Source organism: Ictalurus furcatus, chromosome 26 (assembly GCF_023375685.1).
Source record: "Ictalurus furcatus strain D&B chromosome 26, Billie_1.0, whole genome shotgun sequence".
Classification (NCBI taxonomy): domain Eukaryota; kingdom Metazoa; phylum Chordata; class Actinopteri; order Siluriformes; family Ictaluridae; genus Ictalurus; species Ictalurus furcatus.
This window is the reverse complement of record NC_071280.1, coordinates 15,024,560-15,029,615: the sequence shown is the minus strand read 5'-3', so window position 1 is coordinate 15,029,615 and position 5,056 is coordinate 15,024,560.

Below are 5,056 nucleotides of genomic sequence, written 5' to 3'. Positions count from 1 at the left end.
TCAAGAATATTACACCGGGGAAAAAATGGTGGCCAAACAAAACTTAACGCGAGAGCTTAACGGGCAGTTTAAACTATAATGTTTTATCAGTTAAATTAATTATAATAATTCAATTCACTTTAAGTCATTATAGAGTTCTTATGAATCATAAAACGTTTACGCTTAAAATTATTTACGTTTAAAATATGTCTAGATTTAACAGTAATAACGGTCGAAACTCTGATATACTTATAGTGGTCCAACATGTTTCCGCAGTGGATTATGGGAAATGTAGTTGCTATTTTGCTCGGGAGCAAGTAGAATGGCTCAGTTATACAATATACGAAAAAAGAAATTGGGTTGGGTTTTTTTTTTTTGTATGTTTCTTTGTTTATTGTGAATATATTATGTGGCATAATATACGATGATATATATGAAAATAAATTTAGAATGAGGCTGGAAAACAGCACTAATTTATTCCACATCAAAATACACACATCTCTTTCATGTTATAATTATTATTATTTATTTATTTTTTTAGCATTTGTTCTTAGTCATTCTGTGTGGCTACAGTAATTCATAGTGTTCAACTATGTATATTTCATCGGTGGGCTGCTGCACTCACAGACAATAGCCTCTTAATTATATAAAAACACAGTGTATCACGCAAATGAGTGGGAGTCAGCCTCATGTAATAATTATTGTGAATCATTTCCTAGCATTAACACCCAACCACTTTTCATCCACAATCAGTGGCTTATCCACGAGGGCATTAAGCTCATTCTGCTTCTGGCATCAACAAATACCTGCTAATTTCTGCTGTTAATGATGCTAGCGAGGATCTCGTGTTGTGCTTTTGGGATTCTGCTCAGACGCCGGTCTGAAACTCGGTCAGCAGGTGCTCTGTTTTGCGCTCACCCCCTCAGCATCCACGAGGATGGATCACGGTCCGGGGAAAAGTTTTTTCCTGAAGATCTGCCAACAAACCTGACAGGCCCCATTCTGTACTCCATAGAGCTTTCACTGGGTAATTGGGAGCGCAGTGTAAACGGAGTGTGTCTCATTAATGGGACAAGGGAGGGGGGCAGGCTACGTCTGGGGAATGGGAGGAATCGTCCTACATGGAGCAGCTAATGAGGCTCTGGATTCCACATCTAATTGGGGAGGCTGTGATAGAGAGACCCAAATGCAGCACTCATATAGCTGTCAGTGGAAGATGGAGTGATGTGGCAGTGGAAAGATGGAGTGATGGTGCACAGGAAAGCTGGATCAACTAGTCTAGAGCACAGATATTTCCCATTAGAGATCAATAACGAACATGCATCCATCCATCCATCTATCTATCTACCTACCAGTCCATCCATCCATCCATCCAGAAATACAGAAATGTTAAAAACTAGGCAGATTGTTTCAGTTCATAATGTTTAAAAGCAGCTATTCATTCATTAGTTTTGATTTGTTTGTTTGTTTTTGTCATGTCCTAACATGCTAGCCCTCAAAAATGTCAGGTTTTTCTTGGCTAGCATTCAGCTAGTAATGGCCTATAAATATGCCACTTTTTGATTTGTTTTATTGATTGATTGATTGTGTTTGCTTGTTTTTGTCATGCCTCCATGTGCAAGCAAATCAGCCCCCCAAAATGTGCAAATTCATATGTATTTATTTATGCTCATATCTTTCAGCCATGATTTGCAAGTCAGGAGAATGGACCAAAAATGAAACAAGCTCCCTGTTATTCCCTCAATTCTAGAGCTGTCACAGTACTGGGAAAACATCTGTCCTGCTGTTATCTTGGTAATATTTCCAGAACCATTGTTCTGATTATTTTTCTTTTCCTTTTATTCTTAAAAAAAATGTCAACTCAGTGTGCATTAAATTATAATAGCTTGCAATAAAATGAAGAATAAGTTTATACTGTCTCCAAACTCTGACAACTAAAGAAACACCAACTTCAGGGAATTGGGCAGGATAATTCCGGCAGGCTGAAAGGCTTTTCTTTTTCAAAGTATTACATGATGCGGGTGTGACAGAAAACTATGCAAGTCCAGAAAGGCCGTGCGTTAGTTCTTTTTCTATTGTTCTATTTGCTATTTTGTCCTGTCAAGATAACAAAAGATGTTTTCTCTAGATTCAGTATCATTTTATTTGTATAGTGCATTTAACAGTGGACATTGTCACAAAGTAGCTTTGCATAAATAAATGCATTCAAGATGTATGAATTTATCCTTATTGAGCAAAAACTTCCTGAGACAATATGAGGAAGAAACCTTGAGAGGAATCAGACTCAAAAGGGAACCCGTCATTATCTGGGTGACAATGAATAGTGCAATTATAAATAATTCCCTTTTATAACTGTGTGCTACATGGTCAAAAAGTGCAATCGTCTGTTTTGTTGAAGTTATCAACTGTTCGTGGCAATTTCAGTCCTAAAGCTAACATAGCAATATACTGTAGATCACGGCGTCTTTTTTTCCTAATATGTTTATCCTGTTTGCCATTCGCCTGACCTTTTGCTTGTTTCTGGCTACGTTTTTTGCCTTACGATTTGGATTTGTCTGCCTCTCTTCAAATAAAGCTCTAAACTGCACTTGCATCCGTTTCCAACACTCCGATACGTGACACCCTCCAGGATCTAGCGATTCTGCGGTCGCAGAAATGAACGCAAAATCAAGCGAACGTCACAATATTAGGAAGAGCTTGTGATTTTTAAATAAATAAATAAATACCACAGATTTGGGCCGAGACGCTTCATGTGACGTCATCACAGCGTGCATTCAGCCAAAACCCTCTTTGATTGACGTGTGCCGAACAGGAGTACAGCAAAAAAGGTCTCACTGCAAAAGACTGCAAAAAACGACTGTTTATTGCTGCTGTAACACAAGTAATAACAGCAGCGAACTTCTTTCCTGGTTGCTTGAGAATGTTAAACATAAGGGCAGTGGTGGCTTGGCGGTTAAGGCTCGGGGTTACTGCCAATCTGCCACTGTTGGGCCCTTGAGCAAGGCCCTTCACCCTCTCTGCTCCAGGGGGCGCTGTATCATAGCTGACCTTGCACTCTGACCCCAACTTCCTAACATGCTGGGGTATGCGAAGAGAAGAATTTCACTGTGCATATGTATATATGATTAATAAAGACTCATTATGTCATTATAACTATAAACGGATACAAATTACCGTGCGTCAGTTTTGTTATGGTCGGCAAGAGGAATAATACACGTGAGTTGGTAAACCATTTGAGTTTGTAAAAGTAACCTGACTTTGTGATTGGTGACCACACTGTTTATTAGTTTCATATAACGGCACATCCCCGAGTGTTTTATTCCTTACTTATTAAAGCTTTAACATGACAACATCACATAACAGTGCACACTTTTACTGCGCTAAGTAAAACAAACACAATAATGAAAGTTTGAAGATAACATTATTTTACTGAATTGGCAACACATTCTGGAATCTTTTTTTTTTTTTTTTCCAGAAATATAAGTAAATATAAATACTATACTTATTTCATCACCCATCATTGCACTTAATGTATCACCAAACATGTCATTTAGTGCTAGGATTTTTTATCCGTCACAAAAGTGACAGGTTTAGTGTTAGGACATTTCCTATGGCACAAAATGTCACCAAATATGTGGTCTATCAGAGTGTAAAAACTTATATTATAACCCGGCCCTAGACCTCATCATTCCTTCCAGTAATGCCATTTTTCTCCAGTAATCTATTTCCAGCTTTACTTTCCGTGTGCTGACTCTGCAGTTCCAGAGATGGAGAGAGAAGGGACTGCGTTTTGACACACCACTTCACAGTATTTTGATACCAAGTGCTATTTGTGGCGAGCTCACGCAAGAACTTCTTTTTCCATAGTCTCAGCGTCTCCGTCTTGAATTTCGTCCCCGACCTTACTCTCTTACCAAGTTTCCTTCACCATGATTTGAGGTTTCGTTCTTTGTTTTCTCACACAGAGGTCAACACGATCCTTTTCAATATTTGGAACCTGGACATGAATGCTAACGGGGGACTGTTAGCATAATAGTCATTTATCATGTGTGATGCTAACCTGTGTGTGTGTGTGTGTGTGTGTGTGTGTGTGTGTTAGCAATGCTGCCATGTTTTGATCAAGTAGAAATCCAATATATGAAGCTGTTGTGGTCTTCATCCGTCCTTCACAGGGAAAACTCCATTACAAACAGTAAAAGCTCAATGCAACCAGCCTTACAGATCATTACATGTAACTGAATTCCACATTTTTCCCCCCAAGATTCATTTACAGTATTTACACACGTGATATTTTGTACACTTTATCTTTTTCCACAAACAATTGATTCATTTCCATGTGTGTGTGTGTGTGTGTGTGTGTTTTTTTTTTAGTTATCATCTAATTCATTTCCCATGATTCATTTGTTTTCACGAGTGACTTTTTAGACGTGATTCATTTGTTTGCACGTGTGATTTTATTCCCCCACATGATTCAATGATGTGATTTTTTTTAGGCAGTTCATTTATTTTCACATTTTAACATGTACGATTCATTTCCACATCACATTCTTCTATTTAACATTATATTTTTACCTGACTCAGTTATTTTCACCCGATTCATTATTTTTTGCAAGTGATTTTTACGTGATTCATTTATTTTCATATGCGATTTTTTTAAAAACATGGTTCCTAACCCCACTAACCCTAACAATAACCCCACTAACCCTAACCCTCAACCCTAACCTTTAGAAACACGGTTCATTTATTGAGTTCAAGTTATCCTTAACAAACAATTTATTTATTTTATTTTTCATGTGATGCTTTAAATGATTTCGTTTAAAGGATTTCACGTGATTACACACTGTAGTTATTTTCACGTATGATTGTTTACACAATATTTATTTGTTTCCATGTGATTCATTACACAGTTTATTTTCCACATGTGATTCATTACACTGTTTATTTTCCACATGTGATTCATTACACACACTTTATTTATTTTCACATGTGATTCTTTATACAATGTAATTATATCACGTGATTACACACAATTTATTTTACACGGCACTCTTTACACACGATTTATTTATTTTTTCAC